The sequence below is a fragment of the Marmota flaviventris genome, chromosome 16 (genome assembly GCF_047511675.1).
Source record: "Marmota flaviventris isolate mMarFla1 chromosome 16, mMarFla1.hap1, whole genome shotgun sequence".
Taxonomy (NCBI): Eukaryota; Metazoa; Chordata; class Mammalia; order Rodentia; family Sciuridae; genus Marmota; species Marmota flaviventris.
In genome coordinates, this window is record NC_092513.1 from 38,264,226 (window position 1) to 38,291,383 (window position 27,158).

A 27,158-nucleotide genomic window follows, 5' to 3' on the forward strand; every position below is an offset into this window, starting at 1 on the left:
TCCAGAGTATAACTAGGATGTGAAGAACTTAGGTCAGCGATTACTTTACCTCTCTCTCTTTCAGTTCAAATCAAGCCAGTTGTGAGTGAAAAGCTGTTTCTTGCAATTTCTTAAATTTAACTGGTTGTGTGCTTTCAAAAATGACAAAGCTTATTCTTCTTTTAGCTAAAATTGTTCGCTAAGAAAATACTCTCTCTCCAGCTGTGAAACTGATTGATGTTTTTAAAACCCCCAAGGAACTTCTGCTGGCTGCTAAGGTTACGGTTGCAAAGAAGAAAAAGATATGGTATGTGTTTTTATGGACCAAACTTTCATGATTTTTGCTTGATTGAACAGATGATTACACAAATGGTACTGGAAAAATAATTGCTGTAATTAATCAGCATTTTAAAATTGGTTCTACTAATGCTTAAATATTTTAAAATTTTAATTAAATTATTTAAAAATATTGAGACATCTTTTGGCCACTGTATCATTCCAGTAAGAGGGGCTCCTGTGATGAATTTTCAAAATGCTATATTCATTTTTAGACGGTTGTTTAGAGCTGGAAAAATCATTAAGAACCTACTTAATGAGGATTAAATACACTGGAACATTTATGTGCATGCATTTTGAATGCTTGTGCAATATTAAGACAAAGGAGAAAAAAGAAAGCAGTAAGAAGATTGCTTCTTACTTCTCATTTTAAGGAGATGTCACTGTCAACCCAGCCAATCCAAGCCAGTTTGACATCTATAATTATGACATTTTTCAACAATCTGAGGGACTTGAGCACTTTAAAGACCCCACCCCCCAAAATCTTTCTGCTAGATTTTATGATATAATAAAAGCAATTTTCAGGAAATTCTGCCACAATTAAATATTTATTAGCAGGCAAGCATACAAACAGTAAACAACCTATTTTTTTCTTTTTTTAACTTGGTAAAGTCTCCCTCGTTGGTCCATAAGGAATTATGATGGAAGTACTTTGCATGAAACTTTTATTGGAAGCAGATGCTACAATATTCTAACAACATGATTAGGTAAATGACGAGTCAGCTGGGGAACAGAATCCTCAAGCCTAAATAACCTATCAACTACATTAAGTATTTCAAGATAACATTATAATGGAGATATCTTTATGGCATTATCTCTATGCTTTTTAAGTCTCTGCGTAAAAATGATTTAGTGCAAGTGAAAAGTAAATAAAATACATTTGCAAGCTATGGAAAAAACAGAGCAGAGCCGAGTCCTAGAAGATGGATCTCCTTTCCGAAGACTCTGTAAAGCCCATTCAGGCAACAGTGCAGATACTTGTGTAATATTATTAGTATTTCAGTTTAAGGTTACAGAATTAGCATATCAGGGATAACAAAAGTTTTAAGGGTATCAGTTTCCTGATCACACACTTCCACATTTGCCCTTTGCCCAAATCACATTGATTGGTCTTTCTCATCACCCATTTTCACAGTCACCCTGCACCTCCCAAAGTCTACAATGGTACATTGCCTTCAAGATATCACATCTCCTAGGTACTTAAAAAAGAGATGATCTAAAACATTGTTTATGGTAAGTGTCCTTTAACTATTAATCAAGGCAATTGGTCTGTTCTTTTCTTTATATTCTGTAGTACATATTTACTGGTTTGGGTATCAGGTTAATGCTTTCTCGTTAAATAACTCGGCACAAGAACATGGATAGAGGTGTTCTTCCTCTATTTTCTGCAAGATTTTATGTAGGATTGATATTGTTTCTTATGAAATGTTGGTTAGAATTTACCATCTGGGATGGAGTCATTTTATGATAGCTGATTTACTTATGAATTTAATTCTTTAAACAGATGTAGGGCTGATCAGATTTTCTAGTTTATCATTGGAAATTTGTTTTTAAGATTCTTAAGATGCATTTCTACTAGTGAAACATACCAATAGTGAAGTTATATAATTTATAGTAATCGAGTTCTTGATATGTTTGTATCTAATTTTAAGATTCCAGTTTATTATATCATTCTGTTTTCTTTGTCTGCTTTAAATCTTATTTGACTTCTCTTTAAATGTCATCTAAATCTCATCTTTAACAAAATATCTTATTCATTTTACTTTCTCATTTTTTTTGCCATACCCTCCCTCCTTTTTCATTTGTTGTTATCTAGATTTTTTAAAAAATTTTTCAATATTTATTTCTTTAGTTTTTAGGTGGACACAGTATCTTTATTTCACATTTATGTGGTGCTGAGAACCGAACCCAGTGCCTCACACACTCTAGGCCAGTGCGCTACCAATTGAGCCACATCCCCAGCTCCTGTTATCTAGATTTTAATAGGGATATATAGTCTTTTCTCAAGTCCTCACTATGTTTTTTTTTTTTTAAAGAGAGAGAGAGAGAGAGAGAGAGAGAGAGAGAACTTTTTAATATTTATTTTTTTTTAGTTTTCGGCGGATACACCATCTTTGTTTGTATGTGGTGCTGAGGATCAAACTCTGCTGGCCAGTAGCATGCCAGGCGAGCCCGCTACCGCTTGAGCCACATCCCAGCCCTATGTTTTTTGTTTTTTTTTAAATAGCAAACTTCAATGATGTATTTAATTTGTTCTTATATGTCTTTTGTAGCATCTCAGATTTATTATTATTATTTTTTGCATCTCAGAGTTATTAAATGTTATACTTTAAAGTGCTATTTAAAATAGTCTACAAAACTATTTTTAATGTGAATCTTTTCTTAAAAAAGGCAAGGTTTTGAATTTCTGTGGACTTTTAAAAAATCATCTTCTAGTATTTGAATGAGTTTGGGTGAATCTCCACCCATGTTCAAATTTTTTCTTTTAATATTTTCAAGGTATTTTATCTTCATTTTGCTTCTAGAGATATTGTTGAAATGTGTAGCTCTGAATGTTTTTCCTGATTGGCTCCTTCCTTTGAAGCTTTTAGAAATTTCTGTTATCTCTGATTGATTCTTTAATTACCGGTGTGTTCTTCCACTAACATTACATAGCAAGTGCTTGGTGCCTAAATCACATAGAAACCCAGGCTACGGCATCTAAGGCATCAGCTTTTGCAAAATATTGGCACTTTATTATAGGTTAACTGGCAAGGAGAGAAGAGGCATGGTCAAAATTGTTTTCAGGGTCCCCTAATTGGGAAGGAAGGTAATTGGCCTGGGGTAAGGGGAATGGAGAGCTGATTGCTTGTAATCAGGAGTTGGGATAAAATAGTCAGCACCTAGTAAGCCAGTGCAGGGAATCTTGGATAATTGTGATTCTTCCTGCACTGTTGACAGAATTCCTTGCTTCTATCTAGCTCCACCAAACCCTGTTCTAGTTCCTCCTGGTCCACTCATCAGAGACTTTTGGTTTCATCAGGTTTCAAAGTCATTTTGGATCAGGTCTTTTTTTTTTTTTTTTTGAGGGTGGTACTGGGGATTGAACTCAAGGGCACTTGATCACTAAGCCATATCCCCAGCCCTATTTTTTGTATTTTATTTAGACACAGGTCTCACTGAGTTACTTAACGCCTCACTTTTTGCTGAGGCTGGCTTTGAACTTTCTCAATCCTCCTGTCTCAGCCTCCCGAGCTGCTGGGATTACAGGCATGCGCCACCACACCTGGCAGATCTTAGGGTTTTACACCTGATTTTGAAAAACAACTTGAACAGATTTTAGAAACAAGGAAATTAGAGTTTTATGACTCTTTCACTAATACTTCCTCTTTTAACAATCTCTGAGTTCTTATAGAAAGAATGTTTTGCTGTGGTCTGAATGTTTGTGTCTTCTCAAAATTCTTATGTTGAAAACCAATCCTCGGTGCAACAGTAATTAGAGATGCTTAGGCTGCAAGGACAGAGGTCTCTTGAGTGAGACTAGTGCTCTTATGAGAGAGGCCCAAGGGAGATATGTGCCCCTTTTCTACTATATGAGATTGCTTGGAGAAGGGACCATGCATGAGGATCAAGCCTCACCAGACACCAAATCTACTGACATCTTGATCTTGGAATTCCAGCTTCCAGAACCATGAGAAATAACTCTGTGTTGTTTATAAGCCAGTTTATAAGCCACCCAGTATGTTTGGTATAATGGTCTAAAAGGATAAAGATGTGTTTCATTTATTATTGGAAAGGATTCCTCATCATTCTTTAAATATTTTTCCTCTTGTTTTCTATTGTACTGTCCTTCCTAGGGTTCTATTATCTGTACACATTTTTTTTTTAAATATTTATTTTTAGTTCTCGGCGGACACAACATCTTTGTATGTGGTGCTGAGGATCGAACCTGGGCCGCACGCATGCCAGGCGAGCGCGCTACCGCTGGAGCCACATCCCCAGTCCCACATTTTTATTTTGCTTTTGTTGTCTTAAATTTAATAATTACTTTGTCTTTTACTTCTCCCTTTTGGGTAGTTACTCACGTGTTTCTTTCATTTTCTAATTCATCCCTCAGTTATATATTTCAATTCAACTCTTACCTAACTACCATGACCCTTCTAGCAATTATCTTATTTTTCATTTGTTTTTTTCTTGAGTTTTCTTTTAATGTGTTCCTACTCTAATTTGCATTAAAAAGATCTTGTGTATTATTTGAGATGGCTTAGTTTGTTCTACTAGATTTATTTCAATTTTTGACTTGTTTGTTCTAATCCTTCTGTTTCAGAAAGACCATTTTATTATAGGTATATTCTTGTCTTGGCAAGTGGTTTTTCTCTTCAAATTTATTACTTCATTTTATTGGGACATTTCCTCCTAGACATATCAGATACCCTGTTAGAAGTGAGTCTGGGAGATGGGATCTCCAATCACAGAGCCCTGTGGGTTTCAAGAGAAAGATCTGACATGGTGTATGTTTGGAAAGGTCCAGAAGACAGGAAATTACAGAATTACTTGTCATTTAGAAAAACTCTTCTTCCAGGTATGGTGGCCCACAACTGTGATCCCAGCAATTTAGGCAGCTGAAGCAGGAGAATTCAAGTTCAAAGCCAGGCTCAGCAAAAGCAAGGGGCTAAGCAACTCAGTGAAACCATGTCTCTAAATAAAATCCAAAATAGGGCTGGAGGTGTGGCTTAGTGGTTGAATGCCCCTGAGTTCAAGTAAATAAATAAATAATAAAATACAGTAAATAAAAAGAACTGGGGAAGTAGCTCAGTGGTTAAGCACCCCTGGGTTCAGTCACTAGTACCTCCACTTCCCCCAAAATTAGAAAAATTCTTCTCATTTAGATTTCAAATTTTATCTCTTATTTTAAAAATTTTCTTTAAATATGGAATGCTTCATGAATTTGCGTGTCATCCTTGCAGAGAGGCCATAATAATCTTCTCTGTATCATTCCAATTTTAGTACATGTGCTGCTGAAGTGAGCACAAATTTTATCTTTTGATAGATGCCAAATTGAGAAGGAAGTCTCATTCTGTTATTCTATTAGCTATTAAAGGAGGTGCATTAAAATCTCATGGCATAATTGTAGATTCGTTAATGTAACCATTTAGTTATGTCAGTTTTGTTGAATGTATTTTCAAATGTGTAATTGTGTGCACATAGATTTAGGATTTTTATGTCCATCTGATGGATTGTCTCTTTCATTATCAAACATATCCCAGTGACTGTGGTGATGCTCTCATCTCTTTACTCTCAAATATTATGCATCACAGTATTTATGATGTATGTATTCTAATTGCCATATCATTTAAAAATTGAGCTTGATATCTTATTCTTTTCTTGAAAAATCCATTTGACTTAAATTTAATTATTGATACATTTGGGATAATAGCAACAGTCTTTCAATTTACTTTACATGTGACTGATATCTTTACATTCATTATTATATTTATTCTTGTCTTTTTTGAATTAATAAGATATTTGAAATTATTTTATTTTTCTATATTTAATTGAAAAATGCATACTTTTTTCACAGTTGTTTTTAGTGGTTAATTTAAAGATCATTACTTTAGAAAACAGATGTGTGATTTAAAGCATTTAATAAAATTAAGAGTTTCGTCAATTCCCTGATAATGCCAGATTCTAGAACACTTGAACCCCTAATCCGCCTCTCATCATTTAACAACTATTGTCATGCACGTTGGTTCTGCATATATTTTAAATCCCACAGCACATTAGTTTTATTATTTTGTATAGTTAACATAAATATCCTTCTATTTAAATCTGATTCACCTTCACTGCTTCTTGTCTTTCTAAATAGCTATTTGGGATTGTCTTCATTTTGCCAGAAGAACCTTAGGAATTTCATTTGTGGCTTCTCCCCTGAATTTTCTTATATGTTTTGACTGAAGGTGTATACCTTCTTTTTTTTAAAAAAAAATCTTTTTAAAGAACCAATTTTGGTTTCATTGATTTGTCTATTGATTTCCTGAGTTGTCACTGATTTCTGCTGTAGTTGTTATTTTATTAGGCTTCCTGTTGTCTTAAAGTGCTTGTCTCAGCTTCAATTGCTTTCCTTTTTCTAATTTCTGAAGGTAAAAGCTTACTTATTTTAGATGTTTTCCATTTCTAGTTTATGCATTAAATAACATAAATTTCTACATATTCATTGATTTTTCTGTATTCCACCAAATTTGATGTTATATTTCAAAATTTCTTGAGACCTCTTTGACACATGTATAATTTAGAAATGTTATTTAATCTCCAATTTGTTTTCTAACAGTTTCTCTGTTGTTCATTTGTAGTTTAGTTCCCTTATAGTCTAAAAACATACTTGCAGCCTGGTGTGGTAGTGCTCACCTATAATCCCAGTGGGTAGGGAGGCTGAGTCAGGAGGATCACAGGGTCAAAGCCAGCTTCAACAATTTATTGAGGTTCTGAGAAACTTACCAAGAACCTGTCTCAAAATAAAAATTAAAAGGGTTTGGGATGTGGCTCAGTGATTAAGTGCCCCTGGATTCAAACCCTGGCACCAAAAACTAATAAATAAACAAACAAACAAACAAATAAAAACATACTTTCTATGATATCTATTCTATTAAATTTGTGAAGATGTGTTTTATGGCACAGAATGTTGTCTTTGTTAATATTCCATATTAACTTGAGAAAAATATAGATTCTTTTGTTGTTGGATGGAGTCTTCTATAAATGTCAATTAGATCAAGTTGATGTTATTCAGTTCAATTCCCTCTTATTTTTTCATTGTTGGAATTACTGATAGAGGGATGTTGAAGTTTTCACTATAAAAGTGGCTTTGTAAATTTTTCTTTGTCATTCTATCTGCTTTTGCACTAGATATTTTGACACTGTCTAGGTGTTTGCACATCATGAGAAACTGACGTGACTCCATTTTTTGAGAAACCAGCTTCTACCTCAAGGCCTGTCCAGAGGGAGGGGGCGTGACCCTTGTCCATGGAAAAACCCACAGAGCACTCCTAGGCACATATCCACCCTGCTAAGTTGTTTAACAGGAGAGATCCGTGGTGCCAGGTGTCCCTGACTCAGTTACACTAGGTGAGGACCCATAGCAACCCCCTAGTAACCACCAATCAGGGTGAGACAGGAAAAATATCTGAAATGCCAGGTGACCCTCCCAGTAGTTTCAGTGATTGATAACATGATTAGGCAACCCTGCAGTTTAGTGTATACAGTCTTGCAACCCCTTGTGGCCTAAATCAATCAGTTCAAATGTGTCCACCACTTGAACTAACCAATCACCCTTACCCAACTTGTTCCCACCAGTGAATGTGCTAATCAATGTTAAGAGTTGTTTGATTTTCCGGCATTTTGAAATGATTTGCTGTATGATGTTGTAATGCATAGAGTATCCCACCCAAAACCTATAAATCCTCACTGAACTAAGGGTCAGGACTCACTCCTCGGAACCCCTGCATCGGAAACGGTTGTGAGTCCAGGCTTGAGCTTGCAATAAAGACTCTTGTGTGATTGCATTGGATTCGGATCCTGGAGGTCTATTGGGGTCCCATGAATCTGGCATTACAACTCAAGATTTATTTAAGTGAGAAGAAAAGAGATAACTCCTTCAATATATGAGGGGAGCTAATAGCAGGTTTTCCCTGTTAAATGTACTAGTCTATGGGCTTGTAGCTTCTAGATAGGGGTACTGATCAAAATGAATGCTCAATAGGTATTGGGAAAATGTTGTGGCCATAAATTAAAATCTATATTAAACAGTATTTAAAAAGTACCATAGATAGGGGCTGGGGTTGTGGCTCAGTAGTAGAGTATTTGCCTAGCATGTGTGAAGCACTGGGTTTGGTTCTCAGAACCACATATAAATGAATGAATAAAATAAAGGTCTATTTGTTATGCTTGAGTTCAGGACCCCCAAAAGACCACCAGAGACCAAGATCAATGTAAGCAACAAAGAGGCAGTTATTGCGAGCTAGCTTGGTCCTCTGCACGCACACAGCAACTGGTGACACTGAGAGGCCCTGAGCCCAGGGTTTGCAGCAGTTTTATACACTCTTTGGGGAAGGCAGGGACTTCACATACATCATAGCATCTCTTAGCAAATCATCACACACCACAGGAAAATCATAAAACAACTCTAAAACATGATTAGCACATTCACTGGCAGGAACAAGTTGGGTAAGGGTGATTGGTTAGTACAAGAGGGGGATTTGTTTGAACTGATTGGTTTAAGCCACGAGGGGAGTACATGCTGAACGAAATGGTTTCTTAACATGTTATCAACCACCATAAACTACTGGGAGGGTCATCTGGCATCCCAGGTATTTTCCCTGTCTCATGCTGATTGGTGGTTGCTAGGGGGTTGCTATGGATCCTCACCTAGCCTGGCTGAGGCAGGGACACCTGGCTCCACAGATCTCTCCTGTTATTTGTAGATAAACAACTCAGCAGGGTAGGTATGTGTCTAGGAGTGCTCTGTGGGTTTTTCCAATGACAAGGGTCACGCCCCCTTCCTTGGACAGGCTTTGCTCTGAGGTAGAGGCTGGTTTCTCACTAGTGCTCTTGTTGTTTTCTTCCTTTTTGTGCCCCAATATCAATTCAATAAAGAAGACAATGTTTTGAGAAAAAGAAAAAAGAAGTTCTATTGCTTTGCTAGCAAAAGAGAAACAAGGGGACTCCTAACCCAGAGGCTGTGATTTCTACCCATCAAGGTGAAAAGAGGGTTTTTAAAGAAGTACATTCCAGGTGTGTCCTGACCCGGGTGGGGATGGGGTGGTGGGGTGGTGATGTAATTTACTAGTTAATCTGGGAGAGAGTCGTGTCTTAGACCTTCAGGTCCACCCTGAGTCTGAATTACTTTATTCCTCTGGTGGGTGTGTGCTCAAGAACAGATAACCTGTCCTAGGATAGGGAAGAAGGGTAGGGAATCCTGCTTCCCCCAAGGTTAGGGAGGGGATAGGAAGAAGAGGGAAAAAAATATCCATTTAATAATAAGACTCAGTGGTTAGGAGGAATTATCCTTATCTCCCAGAGTTTTAGGATCTGGTCACAAAAATCTTCTTCCCATCAACATTATCTTGGGCCTGCTTTTCTGCAGCAGTTAACAGGTAGTTTGCTGAGGAATGTGACATATCCTGCCCACTTAGGCCAGGCAGAGCTGCAGGTGAACTGCTTTTTGGAAAAGTGGGCTCTTGAGCGCAGTGGGCCTATTTTATAGAATTATTCTCTTAACCTCATCTTTCCATCATTCTCATCTGTTTGTTCCCTAAAAATTATAGACTACACATTCTTACAGTTTCTGTTTATCACAAAACTTCTTCATTTTGCCTCCACAGTGGTATGCTGAAGAGGGCTTTTACTGGATAAGGAATTCCAAGTTGACAACTTTTCTTTTTAGTTTTTAACTGTGTCAATCTATTGTGTTCCCTTTTGAATCTCATCTTTCCTCCATTGAAGGTAATGTGTTCTCCTAATCCCCTCATTGCTTTTGGAATTTTTTCTTGGTTTTTAACTGTCCAACAGTTTTACTGTGATATACTTAGGATAGACTATCTTTTTAGTTATCCTTCTATGGATTTGTAGAGATTTTTAAAGATACTCAATGATGGCTTTTTAAAATATTGTTTTTGATACATTCTCCTTTCTATCTTGAGTTCCTATTGCATGTTTCATAGTCGTCTCTTTGTGTGTTAGCTTGGGTTTCCATTGCTCTGAGCCTCATTTTAGTAATCCTATCTTCCACAATTGGTAATCTGCTTTTAAACCTATTAGTTACATTTCTAGTTTCAGTTATTATATTGTAAGTTCTGTAATTTCAGTATTTTTTTTCCTTGTATATTCCAACTTTCTACTGAAACATTTAATATTTTAATGTACTTTTTACAGTTTTTACCCTATTTTCTTGGATACATTAATTACAATTATTTAAAAGTCTTTGCCTATTTACTTCAATATCTGGATTTTTTGGGGGGAGGTTGGGGGGTACTGTGGTACTGGAGATTGAACTCGGGCACTCAGCCACTGAGCCACATCCCAGCCCTATTTTGTATTTTTTTTTTTTTTTTTTTTGAGATAGGGTCTCAGTGAGCTGCTTAGTGCCTTGCCTTTGCTGAGGCTGGCTTTGAACTCCCCATCCTCCTGCCTCAGCCTCCCAAGCTGTTGGACTTACAGGTGTGAGACACTGTGCCTGGCTACACTAGCTTATTTTGTAGTCATGTTATTAGTTTCTAGATGTACACACATTATTATCTAAATATTTAAATCTCACTACCTAGCAATGAAATCACTTTGAAAATACAGTATATATACAGTTAAAAATCAAATAAATGCTAATCACAATAGATAATATAACAATTCTTATTTTTAGTCCATGTTTACTTCTTAAGCCATGTTCTGGAAGTTGCATCTGCCCAATCCCTATAAATAGTGAACTCATATGTGTTTTACAAAACTCTTCTCCCAAGATTTTTATTTATGTTACATTTTGAGAATCGCTATTCTGAGTCTCATATTTCTTTTCAAAAATGTTCACTCAAATGTAAATGCAAAAAACTGTTATTAACATCTTTGTCATAATTAATTTAAAATGATTAATGAACTTGAATTCAGTTTTCCTGGTTTAATTATTTGCTAACGACGTCAGTTTAATTAATTATTCATGTCAACAAATATATGATTCCTCTTTTCATAGATTTTCATAATCCCATCAGAAAAGCAGATCTTTTATCAATGTATGGCACAGATCACCTGTCACCATTTTTATTACAGTGATTTGCTAATTTGATACTCTTTTAGTGCTTTATTCAGTTCTGCTTTCATTTAGCCTTTCATTTGGAAGTTTTTCTAGTCTAAACATTTTCAAAGGACTTGTTTCTAATAAATTTCACCTAATGCATACACAAACATCATTTCCACTGGTGAAAAGGGATAACTTCACTAATGCAGATTTATACTTGTTTGTCATAGGATAGGGAAAGGAGAATGTGGAGTTAAGATATATTCTTTGCGTTCTCCCTGGGGAATATATTCCTTAGAAATTAGACCTTTTTTTAAAAAAAATTTATTTTATTTTATTTTTTAAATTTCTAGGACAAAAAAAGTTTAATTAAGTTTCCCAAGACAACTGAAGTGAATAGTTCATTGCTTCCAAGTCCTTAAACTTATTCTTTAGGGAGTGGAGGGGCTTTCTTCGGTGATTCTATTGAGGTTTTTGGCAAAGTAATCCAAACATTTCCCATCCCTGGGGCATCCGAGAAAATGCATTATGTGCTTGTTTTTTTAAAGTCTTTATAACATGTCTGTTTTGTTCACCTTTGTACAAGTAGCCATAGTACAAACTGCACCATAGTACATACCTGGTAAACATCTCTTGAATCTCTGAATTTGGGGGTAAGAATTTTATAGGTAATTTCATTGTCGTCATCTCTATGTACAGCATAAAAGCAAGTTGTATTTTCTTGTTGAATTTCATGTATGTAGCAAATATTATCTTTTTTTTAACTTATTTAATTTTTTTTTTTTTTTTAGTTGTTGATAGTCCTTTATTTATTTCACGTGGTGCTGAGAATCGAACCCAGTGCCTCACACATGCCAGGCAAGTGCGCTACCGCTGAGCCCCAGCCCCAGCCTGCAAATATTATCTTAACCTGAACATTTGTATACAAAATAAACTATTGATTTTTTTTCTGTCTTCTTTGTAACTGCCATAATTTTCAAAGTGCCTACTCGACCAAGTTAGTGGGACATTTTTTATCTTCTCACAGCACCATTTTTACTAGGTCAGAAACCAAAGCATGAACTGGACAAAGCACTGGAAACTGAAATGCAGAGTTGGAGAAGAGAAGTTTTAAAGGCATAAATGATTGCCAACATATGAATAAAACTCATCTCCCTGAAAAGTTCATTCATGTATAACCTCATATATCTGGGGGAGACATCTGGCTTCAAGATGGCAGGCTAAGCACATGAAGAAACTGAGAACAGATGAAATGTAGACGTTAAAAAAAAATTCAATCCTGCATTTGTAATAAAGTTTAAAGCAAATAACTACATTAGAAAGAAACTGTAAAACTTCCATATACACAGAAAAGTAAAGAGAGCAAAGAACATGTAATCAGGCAAATAATAGACAATTTTTTTTTAAAAAGAAAAAGACAGTATCATAAATATGAAACATCAAATAAGATGGCAGCAATAAGTTCAAATAAATTAACAATAACAATAAATTGGGTTTAAGTATCTTAGCTCTTTATATTTAATAAGCTATCTACATTTGATTTTCTAGACACATGCCTAAAGCAAGGTGAAATAGGATTATGTAAAATGAAGAAGTAGGAAAAAGTCTAGCGAATGCTAACAAAAAGAAAATGGTTAGACTCTATTCATAGTCAGAATTTGAGGCACAAAGCATTAAAAGGATCCAAGAGTGTTATTTCCTTTTGACAAAATGAATACTTCTCAAAACAATGTAATAGTCAGGAGCTTACAAAATACCTAAACTGGTTGAGCTTGATAAGAATCGAACCCAGTCCCTATCATGCATCTCCAAGCTGTTCCAGCCTGCACAACATAATAAGAGCTACAAATAAACCTTTGTGGTGGTAAGCCAACCACGCCCCTCAAAAAATGCAACAAACAGAAAACCCAAAATAACCCCCCTCAAAAAAAAAAAAAAAAAACAACCCTCTAAAATAATGAATCTAGTTTTACTGAGCAATTTTAAAATATCTCAGATTGGTTGGGGTTGTGGCTCAGTGATAGAGCACTTGTGTAGCACATGTGAGATACTAAGTTCAATCCTCAGCACTATAAATAAATAAATAAATAAAATAAAGATACTGCGTCCATCTACAACTAAAAAATTTTAAAATGATCTCTGATTAATAGACATGAGGAAAGTAAAACTAGAAGTCTTAGATCCAAATAAGCCTGATAAAACTTGCACATACTGTAGAATTATTTGCACACATACTATTTTTAAACACTCAAGAATTTAAAAAAGAATTTTAAGTGTGTACTAGCATCATAATAAACTTCAGCAAGCTTCCAAAACATGAGAGAGAATATACAATATGCATTGTTTGTCCTGAAAAAATTCAATAAATATAAAAGTAGGTTTAAAAAATGTGCCAAACTGGGTGCATTGGCGCACGCCTGTAATCCCAGCAGCTCAGGAGGCTGAGACAGGAGGGTCTAGAGTTCAAGCCAGCCTCAGAAATGACAAGGCGCTAAGCAACTCAGTGAGACTCTGTCTCTAAATATCATACAAAATAGGACTGAGGATGTGGCTCAGTGCTTGAGTGCTCCTGAGTTCAATCCCTGGGACCCCCCACCCCCTGCAAAAAGAAAAATGAATGTTAAACATCTTGCCAAATAACAGTGCTGTCCAATGAATTTGGAAATAATAAGTTATGAATCAAAGATGACATCTAAGTGGGAACTGTTCATGTTTAGAAGTTAATGACAGCTAAGCACTGATATATCAACACGTGGGATATTGCAGCTCAAACAAAAATGCAGAACTGAAATATATTGATTAGAGAACAAAAAGATAAACTATGTAAACTTTTTTTTTTCCATCTGATTAGTAGGAGAATGGTTGTGATATAGTTTTGCTCCCAAGCTAACACCGACACCAAGAGATATTTATAGATGAAAACAAGCCCTTTTGATAAGTATAGAGCTTAGGCAGGTTCTAATGGATTGAGCACCATTCAGGCCATAGACAGAGATTGAAGGAATGAGAGGTTAAATGTATTGGGGGAATATATTAATCTCTGGAAGAGTTCCTAAACTCCAAAATGAATGGATCAATCCAACAATTAATTCATACAACATGTCCTCTTCTTTAAATTTTGCACAGAAAGCATGAATAAAAACAGGCGTTGAAAGGAGAGGAAAATTACTTAGTCCTGTGCACTGATGTGGTGATTGCCTTCTAAAGCCCTGACTGAGCTGAATTCAAAGGTGAACTAGATGACCCGAAAACCCAGCTACCCTGTCCCAGTTCTAAGAGTGGCTACCTGGAAAGGCAGGCATGGAGAGTTTGGGTATTGAAAATGTAACTGGAGAAACCAATCTAATTAAAAACTAAGGAATAACACCAACTCAACTTGACTCTAAGATTAATCTGAATAATCAGCCCTTCATCTTTACTCTCATAGGACTTGTATTATCTGAGGGAAAACACACAAAAAACCTTCCACTTTAATTATCCTTTGTTCTTGTATACATAATATCCAAAGTAAAATAAAAATTTATGAGACATGAAAAGGTACAAATTTTCTTTTAGTTCTTCAGATATGGTGTCCCATTGTTCTTTGTGCATATTTAAAACATCCCTTTTAAATCTTCATCTAGTGAATCTAATGTCAAGGCATCCACAGGTAGATTCTATGAACTGCATATTTTTCCCCCTTAGTATGGACAATATATCTTCTTGTTTTTCTGTGTCACTCATAAATCTTTTGAAAACCAGACATTTTAAAAAAGTTTGTTATTGTTATTGTTTTGTTTTTTGCTGTTGGCTTGTTAAATTCTTTTAAATCTGGATTTTCCTTAATGTGTGGCCATCGAAGTCTGCTCAGTTAGGTTAATGGTTAGAGAAAGATTAACAGAGCGATACCTTTAAAAGTCAGAGGAAGTGATTTTTTTTCAAATTTTGCCCAAAGTGCCTATGTGATTTGGGGGGTTTTGTTTATTTATTTATTTTTATTTATATGCAGTGCTGAGAATCGAACCCAGTGCCTCACACGTGCTAGACAAGTGCTCTACCACTGAGCTCCAGTACATTATTTTAATGGTCAGGTAGATGCTGTACAAGTCCACCTAACTTTCACTTCCTATTTATGCAAACCTTCAATTTCAAACAGAGGCAAGAACTTTTGGCCAATTCTGGTTTTTTTCATGGCCATGCTAACAGACCCACAGGGCACATAACCTTCTGGATTTTAGGAATATGTCAGAGCTTTTTAGTCAATTGTGTACATCTTATTCCAGAGCTTTGTCTTCTAAAGATTTGGATTGGTTTGTTGTTTATACTAATTGTTACTGTCACCGGAGGCAACTAGAATACCAAGAAATTGTGGCTGAATGATTTTGACAAACATCTTTAGGAAAAAGACTGTTCACAGCTCTGTGTCAGGTCAAATAATGATAAATCATGTTGGTGGAATTGCTCAGGAAACTGTCAGATTGGTCAAATAAAGACAGTTATCTGGGAATTAGGCATCTGAAGAGATTTAGTGCTTTTCTTTCCCCTTGGTAGAGTGTAAGGCTGTTTCATGATCACCATGGAAGGCTGTCACCATGATTTTGGAGCTGTTGTTTTTCAACAGCATATGGCTGATGCAAGAGTTATGGGACTAGGAAAGTCAAATAGTACAATGCTCACTGTTCTTATCAAATTTCAGCTCTTTTCTTGAATAAACCATCTCTCCATTGTTGAATGTCTTTGGTTAATTTCGAGAGGTGTAGAGTTGACTTTGACAATTTTTGCCAATGTTATCAATGCTTTTATGGAAGAGAGGATTGTTGGAGATCCTTGCTAAGTCATTTCTGCTGACATATGGCAAAATAGTCTTAGATTTGACACCAAAAAGCATGAACCATAGAATGAAAAACTGGTAAGTTGGACCTCATCTAAATTAAATCCTCTCTTTGTGAAAGACTGTTAAGGAAACAATAAAACTAGTGTATGGGAAATATTACAGGACTTACATATAGAATATATAAAGATTTCTCAAACTTCAACATTAAAAAATGAATATCCAAATTAGAAAATGGGAAAAAAAATGAACTGGTATTTCACCAAAGAAGATATATAGGTTAAAAATAAACACATAGACGAACTCTAGATAGGGCAGAGGGGTGGGAGGGAAAGGGAGGATGCAGGAGATTAGCAAGGATGGTGGAATGTGATAGACATCATTATCCAAAGTACATGTATGAAGACATGAATTGGTGTCAACATATTTTATATACAACTAGAGATGTGAAAAAATATGCTGTATATGTGTAATAAGAATTGTAATGCATTCCACTGTCATTTATGTTTTTTAAAAATAAATTAAAAACATGAAAATATCTTCAACCTTTTTAGCAACTAGATAAGTAAAAATCAAAATCATAATAGGAAAGCACTCCACAACTATCTGGATATTCAAAGTAAAAAATGGTAGTAATAAGAAATATTGGTGAAGACATGGCAAACCCGATTTCTTGTCTATCACTGGCGGGAATATAAAATATTACAGGTGCTCTGGAAAACAGTCTGGCAGTTTATCATTTTTTGGGGGGATGTACCATGGATTGAACTCAGGGGCACTCAACCACCAAGCCTTAGCCCCAGCCCTTTTTTGTATTTTATTTAGAGACAGAGTCTCACTGAGTTGCTTAGTGTCTCACTTTTGCTGAGGCTGGCTTTGAACTTGCCTCAGCCTCCCCAGCCACTGGGATTACAGGCATTTACCACTGTGCCCGGCTAGCAGTTTATCTTAAAACTAAAAATAGACTTACCATGTGACCTAGCCATTGCATATTTGTACAAATATGCCAAAGAAATAAACCTATACAGAAACTTGTACATGGGCATTCAGAGTAGTTTTATTGTGGTAGTCAAAAGCTAGAAAATATCCAAATGTCCTTCAGTGGGTGAATGCTTAATGAAGCACAGTATGCCCACAGCAAGAAATACTCCTTAGGAATAACAAAGAGCAAACTATTGAAACATGCCATAAGTTACATGAACCTGAAGAAAATGATGTTGAATGAAAAAGCCAATTTGAGGTTCCATCCATGTAACATTCAAAAAATAATAATCACAGTGAGGGAGAAAAAATTATTGGTGATTACTAGGGATTAGGCTAGGAAGGCACAAATCAGTGCACGTAAAAAAGAAGTAGAAAGAAGGCATCTGCTGATGGGCCAATTATGCAGCTTGATTGGGGTGACGGTTACCTAAAGCTACCTTTGTGATAGAACTGCATAAAGCTATGCTCCTCCCCTCCCCCACATGAACAAGTATTTATATAACTGGTAAAACCTGAATAAACTGTGGACTGTACCCACAGTGATTAAAAATTGTAATTTGTTATTTGAATAGAGCAATGCATTAAAAGAAAAGTGCATTCTGACTGGTGAGGATGATCAATTGCCTGCTAAAACTTGTTTCTCTTCTCTAGTGTCAAAATTTGGATTTTAATCCAGTTGCTAACATGAGCAGCTTAAATATTTATTCCTCTCCATCTTTTTTGAGGTTGAGTAGCTAATGAAATGCAAGAAGAAATTGTGGGTTTGGACTTGGTTTGGACTTCTGGGAAATCATTGTCTACTTCCCTTTTTTTAAAAAAAATATTTTAAGTACTTTTTGTAGTTGTAGATGAACAGAATCTCTTTATTTTATTTGTTTATTTTTATGTGGTGCTGAGGATTGAACTCAGTGCCTCACACATGCAAGTCAAGCACTCTGACACTGCGCTATAACCCCAGCCCATCTACTTCCCTTTTATTCATTTCTCCTGCCTCTCACGAGGACATGGCTGGCTCTCTAATGGTAATCTTGGCACTGTGAGGAAAATTCAAGAAAAACAAAAAAGCAGAGACTTTCTCTTATCCTCAAATTGCTGAATCAATCCCAGAAACTGATTCACCTAGACTTCTGATTGCTTCAGAAATATAAGCTCTTGTGTATTTAATGCACTGTAGCTGAGTCTTTCTTATTAGTAGCTGAATGCAATCCAAACTGAGACATTGACAATGAAGGCTTATCCATATAGCATAAAGATGGATCAGTAAGAAGTTCTTTTAAAATTATAATCTTTGTTAATACACTGAAGGAGAAATTGTATGATTATTTTAATAGATGTGGACAAATAATTTTATGAAGTCTAACATACATTAATATAACAACTTTTAAACAATGAGAAATATAATTTTTTTCTAAATCCATTAAAATCATCTATGTGAGCATCATATTTAATAGTGAAATATTAGAAACATGCCAACTAATGTCATAAATAAATGCAGAATAATTATTGTCATTGCTATTAATGAATAAATAAGCTGGTGATTCAGGTTAAGATGGGAAAAGAAACAAACAGCCTGAATTTTGGAAAGAGATTATCTGCTGGTTAGCCTACAACATTTAAGAGAAGCAACTAATAAGCAATGGAACCAATAAAAGACCTTGGCATGCTGGCTACATAAAATGCCCTGTATAAAAGTCAACTTTCCCATCCTTTGATACAAAATTAGGAATTAAAATAGAAAATGAGAGCCTATTTACAATAGTAACAGAAATATATAATGTCTGATTAAAACAGCCATCAATTTGAAAAATGGTAGATATTTATGGAAAAGTAATAAAACTTTATTCAATGATATAAATAGATCTAAATAGAGCACTGTGCTGCATTCATAAATGGCAATATTCACTCTTATGAAAAATGTTCAGTCCTCTCCAAATTAGTCTAATCAAGGAAATATATATAAAACAAAAATGGGATTATTTTTTCTACTCTGAAAAAGAAAAAAAAAAATCTGGCAATAAAAAGTGTCAATAAAAATGTGGAAAAGAGGTCCTCTTCTAAGCTATTTTTAGGTTATGAATACATTGATTTACTCACTTTAGGCAGAAATTTGTAAGTATAATTAAAAATAAATATTCTTAGTCTGTGACCTTGGAGTTCTACTTGTGGATATCTGTGCCTGAGGGCAAAAGAATGTTCACTCTAGCATTATTTGCACTACTAAAACATTGAAAACAAACTTAAGGTCTTCCAAAAATAAGTTTAAACCCTACATGGAATGTACAGCTTATGGAATACTGTCGATGAATGAAAATACACAACCCACAAGGCATCAACCCAGATAACTCTAAAAATCACAGACTGCACAGAACATAGAATCTGACACCACCCGAGTAAAAACAAACACACAGAATAATTTAAAACAGCACACATACACATTAACTAAAAGTAAAGAATTATTTTACAACTATGCACAAAAGACGAAATAGTGATTTCCTCAGAGGAATGGGAAAGGATATTAGGATTGAGGAGGGTGATGAAAAGGGGTTTTAGATTCAGTTATAACATTTTTGAAAAATGTATAAGGAAATTGGAATTATGTATTAGCTGTGCTGTTAAAAATGAATTTAAAGGGTCTGTGAGTGAGTATTCATGTTAACAGATTTTGATGGTGCTCAACTAAAGGTAAAACAGAGCTTGGATGAATTCAGATGTACTTTTGGAGATTCTGTACTTGACACAGGGGGAGTGGGCACCTTGAGGCACAAGTCACCTAATAATTTAGCAAGCTCTATGAAGGAATTGGGAATAAAGAAGTGGAAGCTGCTGATATTCTCTTAGGAAATAGGAGGAGGTGAAATTGAGTTTTGAATTTGAAGGCAAGATAGGAATTTGTAAATGAAGGGGGCCAGAGTGAGCGTAATGATTGCAGAAAAGGGGAGCAGTGTTAATAAAGATGGGGTCCTGACGGGATATGACACAGCTGAAGGATTGTGGGATTGAAGGCACAGATGGATGGGCCGCAGAGTTTCAAAATGGCCCTAGGCTGGAGATGAAGACCTGGGCTGATTGTGGGGCCTACATTTATGGAGTAGAAATGCATATGTTGTTCCACTGATCTCTAAGCCTTTTCTCAAAATTTCTGCTTGTTCTATCTATTCTTGAATTTTAAACTCAAATCCCATGATGCCTTCCTCAACTACCCTGATTTCTTTTTCAGAATTTTTAGCTTTTTTATGGCCTGTATCCATCATTTTGATACTTAAGCACCTTCATCCTGGCAGGTTCTTATATTTTTTCAAGTACAAGGAAGGAGGGAGGGAGGGAGGGAAGGAAGGAAGGAAGGAAGGAAGAAAGGAAGAGATGGAAGAAAAGGAAGAAAGATGGGCATAAATGACAACAGTTATACATTGCATTTGCATTCTAAAATGAATAAAGAAGGTGTTAGGAACATAATGCATATTTTCTAAGTTAAACGGAGAAAAGACACAGTAGTACTTTCTAGACATTCTAATAAAAATTAATCATTAGTGCATGTAACATTTTTATGTAGAGTAAGGGTACAATGAGTAATTTATTTTGGTTCCCATTTTCTTTATTACTCAGATCTGATTCTTGAAAAGGTTTTGGCTTCTATGTGACTTTCATCATCATAAAGCAAGAGTGACAAATACACATTTACCATTTGTTGGGTGTTTACTGTATTTTAGGAACAGGGCTAAGTTTTTCTTTTGAAACACGTGTAACAAGTACAACTTTGCATTATGACACTCATATAAAAGAACTGTTAGGTTTTTTTAAATCAGATCAAGTCAGTCTTCATCCCCATCTGCCTGGGTTCATGAAGAAGACAGTGTCAAGCCCAGCGTGGTGGGCCACACCTGTAATCTCAGCGGCTTGGGAAGCTGAGGCAGGAGGATCGTGAGGTCAGAGCCAGCTTCAGCAGTAGTGAGGTGCTAAGCAACTCAGTGAGACCCTGTCTCTAAATAAAATGCAAAATAGGGCTGGGGAGGTGGCTCAGTGGTTGAGTGCCCCTGAGTTTAATCCCTGATACCCAACTCCACCCCCCAAAAAAAGAAAAAAGAAGACAATGTCAGTTGTCTCCCATTCTACAACCCCCTGGGGATTGACACAGGATTCACACAATTGAGATTTACAATCTCAAGAAGCTGGCCTTCACACTTAATCTCTATGAAGATCATTCATGTACTCATTGTTCAAATCAGAGGCCCAGTCAAAGACAGGTGTCTTTTGCAACTCCTAATATTGATTTTCCCCTGCCAAACTCAATATATGTCCCTTTGCTTTAAGCCATTATTCTCAATGAGGGTATGATATATTTGGTCCCCCAAGAGATATTTAGCAATAGTGGAGACATTGTTGGTTGTCACAGTTTGGAGAAGTGCTAATAGCATAGTGGGTAAAGGTCAAGAATTCTGCTATACACCCTACAATTCACAGGACTGCTCCAACAGCAAAGATTCATTCAGCCCATCAGTAGGGTTGAGGTTGAGAACTATTTCCAGTTTTCATGGATCCTGCAGACATTCCTATGGACATTTTGGTTTTCATGGAGGACTATGGAGTGTGGCCAGAACTGGGCTGATTACAGAATCTGCCTCTCCACACACCAGAGACACAGAATTCCAACTCTCTTCCTTTTCCTTTAATTTGTTTGCCATCCACCCAATCATGCTGAAACTGCAGCTTTCTTTCAAAGACCAGTTTGGTTCTTTCAAACAATGACTAGTTTGAGGTTTTCTTAGGATGGATCTTGAAATCCAGAGAAGATAGTTAATTACTTCTGAAAAAAAAAAAGAAGCCCTGAAAACATTAGATGAGGTGTTCATTCTAAGGAATTAGTATCTCATCAAATGAGCCTGCAACAGTTTCCAAAACAGAAAACTGAGACTTGGGAGTTAATAACACTTAATTATTAAAGAGATAAACCCGAGATTGAAACCTAAGCTTAGTGGTCCAGTGCTATCTTTTCTTTGATAAGGAAAGATCATATTTGACATCAATGTTGATTTGACTTATATCGCTTTCAAGATCACTTCTTCCAAGCAAACTTAAAATAGACAGAGAATAATGCATATTTCCCTGTAGCTCATGTATTTAAAAATATTTAAGTAAACTATATATACACTAAGAAAGTACAAATGTCCTACTTGCACAATTTGATGAATTGTTATAAATTGAGTCTGCCTATGTAACTAGTAAGCAGATCTAGAAACTATTACCAAAGCCCCTTTGAATTCCCATCAGCCATTCACCCTTTCCTTCTGCAAAAGGAACAGTTTTTTATATTTAGATCCTATGCAGGTGCCTCCGAGGAGTTCATTATAACACCAACAATAACAAATTCTATATTCTCTATTTTCATCTCTCTTTTCTTCTTTTCTTCCTCCTCTCATTCTTTCTCCCTTTTGCCCTCATACCTTCTGTTTTTCTCCATTTTTCTCTCTCTCCTTTCCTTCCTTTATTTTTCTTGACTAACATATGGTTATTACATATGTTTGCTATTACCTTTAGTAAACTAGGGCAAACATAAAGGAGAATGGCACTGAAATGGAAGGACCATTGTAGTACAGGGAGAACTCTGAAAAACTATGCCAGGATCACAGGAAAGCCAGTTGTTCATCTAAATCCTTTACTACTAAGCACCTGGGCCCTGTGAACATTGGCATCACGAATATAACTTTTAGAACAAGATGTCATATGACTGAAAGAAAACCATGTAGACTTGTCAGAAATAACAAACAAATTGCCAGATTAAACAACAACAATAACACAAACCAAAAGGCTTGCCCCTCCTAGATTTCCCTTCTAAGCTACTTCTGAGTGTGTTTAACATTGAAAAATCACTAATTTATCTCTTTCAAATACTCCACAGACCAATTTTTCCCTCGTATAGTAAAGTTGGTAAATTTGAATAAATTAACCTAAAATTTGAATTATAGATTATATGAGCCTTTTTTTAAAAAAAATAATGAGACTGAGGAATAGAAAAGGTAGGAGTTAACACCTGTTTTATAAATTAACAATATTGCCACAGAGCTTTGTGCTAGGCATCTGCTGTGTTTCAAAGGGCAAATTTGATGAGTGGGATACCAAAATCTGGGGAACAATGAGCCAGATGAAATTAGAGCTTTTTTTTTTTTAATGTAATTTGATTTCTAAGTGCATTCAGTTCTTCAAACTAAGTGAAAAGTCTTGCCAAGCAGAGGCCAGGACTTGCTGACTCTGCTCTAAGGAATAGAATAAGGGCACATCTGTAATTTTCACATTAATTGCTTTCCTATCCTTGGTTACTACTATAATATTTGAAAACAGTTGCAAATGGATTAAACATTCCTAGGATCTTTCCCTGTCAATTTTCTCAGCATATCCTTTCCTCATAAGTAGTGAAAAATCCGATTTGTAGTTAAATTTTCATTTATTTGGATTAGCAAAGTTCCATTAAATGAAATAGTCCTATAATAATAATCTGGGAAAATTAGTACGTTTACTAAGTCTATGCCAAGTTATACCAACCAATCAGCTGTTTTTCAGTTGATTTAGTTTCTAAGTCCATCTTAACAAAGCCCAATGTACTTAATGAACTGTTCTGTGACTGGATGGATCATTAAGATGACCAAAACTACCCAAATTTCGATCTTGGGTTTCCCCCCCCCCCCCCTCATTGCAATGTGAAGAAAATGTTAGCTGTTTATTTTTTTCTGCAAAACTTAAAAAAAATGTTCTAGAAGAGCATAATAATTCTGTCAAACATGTTTATGAGATAGGAATTATTTAACTTTATAATTAATAGATCTTAATGGAACATTATTTGTATTGAATATTGTTATGGTTGGGATTTTGATGAGCCACTCGATTTCTGGCTTAACATAAGTTAGATACAACAATTTTCTTATTATTCTAAGAAATAAAACCAAATTTCAGCCAGGTGTGGTGGTACACACCACTATATGTGATAATATACCTTATAAGTACATTATCACATATAGTAAGAATTTTATGGCCGAGTGCAGTGGCACACGCCTATAATCCCAGCAGCTCAGGAAGCTGAGTCAGAAGGATGGCAAGTTCAAAGTGAGTTTCAGCAACTTAATGAGGCCTATGCAATTTAGTGAGACCCTGTCTCAAAATATAAAAAGGACTGGGGATGCAACTTAGTGGTTAAGCACCCCCAGGGTTCAATCCCTAGTCCAAAACAAAAAACAAACCAGAACTACTTTAAAAAATCATACAAGTAAAAAATGTTGATTTATTAAAAAAATATTATTATACAAAATAATAACATTTCTTGAAACACTTCTGCTTCTCAGTTTATATAACACGAGTATTTCAAAGACAAGTATCAATACATTATATCTAATATAATTTGAGCTACGGTTTTCAAAGAGATATACTGTAATCTCTAAGAAGGTTTTTCTGAGGCAGAAATGGAGGCTATGTTTACAAAAGTGTTTTGAGAGCGCTTTAAACTAATGCTAATGCTCCATATTTGTCCCATGGCTTTGGCTGTCCTCCCAGTTCAGACTACAATTTAACAAGCATGGTATTATCTGTCTTTACCGCCTCACAGCTGGAATTAATCTTGCTAGTTAACTAGCCAGTGACATAGGAAGACCCTGAGAAAATGGGCCAAATATTCAAATGTTGGGCTTAGTAAGGATGCATAGGAAATTTCCTGAGGCCCTGGCCCAGACTGAGTCGGGGAGGCAGTGAAGAGACACCTGGATGTGGGTCTCTGGGTAGTGAGAGGCAATATTAGTAACCCTCCAGTTTAATATATTTCAGAGTTTTCACTAAAGAAGATTCAGAAGAGGTGGTTTCCCCATGGAGCATTGTATGAATTCACTGAACGGCAGCGAACAAAATATCTTGTCTAGTAATTATTCATAGAATGGGTTTTTTGATAAACCCTTGATGGAGGAATGATGAAAACAAGTGTGTATGACTCATAGAATCTGGATTTCCATTAATAAAATATTTTGAAAAAATGTCATGTTTTGTCTCCTCCCTTTCATTTTGGTTCTTGCAAATGATTGATTTGCATGACTGATATGTTATCCAAACCACACACTTTAAATTAGAGCAAATTGGTTTAATATATGTTGTAATTATTCATTCTTGTCCATTCGCCAAATACAGAAACATTGTTAACTGAAATTTCTAGCTCTTGAGTTGCATGAGTTTTAACTATCCAATTCCTATTTTTATCCTATTAATGAATATTACATTACTTTAAATGGGAATAGCTAATATTTTATAGCAGGTATACTATTGCTTATATTGAGAGGGAAAATGTTTCTTTTCTCCTTTTTTTAAAAATTTGCCTGTGTACAAAAATAGAAGCTTTTACTGTTTTACTTGAATAATAACCTTCTCATTTTGTGCTTCATGAATATTTTTCTCATAATCTTTATTAAAAAAATTTCCATGTTAAAATTCAGTTTAGTCATTTTGCTTACATCTCATGGTTTTTTAAGAACTTCTTTCTTGAAAATGCATTTAGCTCAGCAAAGTTAATGAAAAACTGCATCACAGGCATTTGCAAAAGCATCTGTAAATCATGCGATATGGTGAAAATATGTTTCACCAATGCATATTCATGACTAATTTAATGACATGACAAGATCTCAAATCACATACCTATGTAGTCTGAATAATTAACACTGTTCCTCTATTAAAAACACAAACTTAACAAAAAATAATTTCTAGCTGGGATTTACAGGGAGTAAATTCACATATTATTGCCTATTTTTGTTGATCTTTAAAGCTTTTTTCCACCTGGTTATATAGGAAGGAATGAATCCTTTGCATGGAAATTATCCCCAGAGTATGAATCTACCTACTGCTTTTATGTCTTAAAATAGGCTGTGCTCAAACAGCCCAGCACCACTCAGCTGAGCAATTGTAGCAGGCTTTTCCCCATAGCAGCGGAAGGATGTTAGTGCTGAAATCAAACAGAGGGTGGCAGTCTCCCCCACTGAACTCTCCTGTGTGATCACACTAGGGAGGTTTGTGAGCAGGATAGGAACAGGATTATCATCAGAAAGGGCTGTTCTTTTTCAGGGTTTCACTTGAGCTACAAGAAAACGGGGATTTGTTATTTCCCTTTCTATTGTGAATCTTTTCAGTGGGGTCCCTACAAAATTCTCCTCTGAGTATTGCACATCCTTCTTGATTGTGGTGCTTCTCAAAGTGGATAGTCTTTGTGATATATTCTCCCCTACTTTCAATTGTCAGCAAATCACTTCTCTTTCTTCCTTGAAATAATTTGGTAATGATAACAGACTGCTTTGTTTGGTGCTTCATTAAATATCTGTGTTGGATTGGCTTTTATTCATATGATGCAAAACCTTTATTGTTTTCTCCTCCCTCCCTCCCTCCCTCCCTCCCTCCCTTCCTTCCTTCCTTTTTGTCTTAGATGAAGCACTTGTGGGGAAGGCTGAATAATGACCATATAAATATTTCTGTTTCTCACTCCCCACAACTGTGAATGCTACTTTATGTATAAAACATGGTAAACAGGACTTTATAGAGCAAGGCCAAGCTGGATTCAAACTGGGCCCTACCTGATGCCAGAACTTGCCTCTCCTTCTGCTTCCTGTTGAACAAAACTTGCTATCAATTTGAGTATTGTCCCAGTTCATTCTATTTTTCTAATTTGTGTACCGTGCTACAGATGCTACTGCTGTGGGCCAGATGTGGTGGTGTATGCCTGTATCATAGCAATTATGGAAGTTGAAGCAGGAGAATCACAGATTCTGGGTCAGCCTCACCAACTTAGTGAGACTCTGAGGATGTAGCTCGATGGTAAAGTGCCCCTGGGTTCAATCCCCAGTACCAAAAAAAAAAAAAAAAAAAAAAAAAGCTTATGGCTACTTCCAAGATTTTTTTTCTTTACATTTAGTTATTAGAAATTTATATTGCATTTTCATGTAGATTTCTTTTGACTTATCCTATTTATAATTTGTTCAGATCTTTGAATCTTTAGGTTTATATCTGCTTGCAAATTTGGGATGTTTGGGCCATTTTTCTTTTTTTTTTTTAATTTTTTTTTTGTAGTCGTAGATGGACAGAATGCCTTTATTTGTTAATTTTTATGTGGCGCTGAGGATCGAACCCAGTGCCTCATGCATGCTAGGCAATCGCTTTGCCACTGAGCTACAGCCCCAGCCCTGGGCCATTTTTCTTTACATACTTCTTTTGGCCTCTTTCATTTTCCCTTCTCTTCCTGGGACTCCAGTGATACAAATGTTAGAGGCTTGCTTATTGTCCCTCTGG

At 35.7% G+C, this 27,158-nt stretch overlaps 1 non-coding gene across 1 annotated transcript; it reads right to left on the minus strand.

Annotated features, from left to right (window-relative positions):
- Positions 1-5,218: 5,218 nt before the first annotated feature.
- LOC114093068 (U6 spliceosomal RNA) lies at positions 5,219-5,325 on the minus strand. Its single transcript, XR_003582851.1, has one exon. It is a non-coding gene; the product is annotated as a U6 spliceosomal RNA (small nuclear RNA).
- Between the last annotated feature and the right edge of the window lie 21,833 nt (positions 5,326-27,158).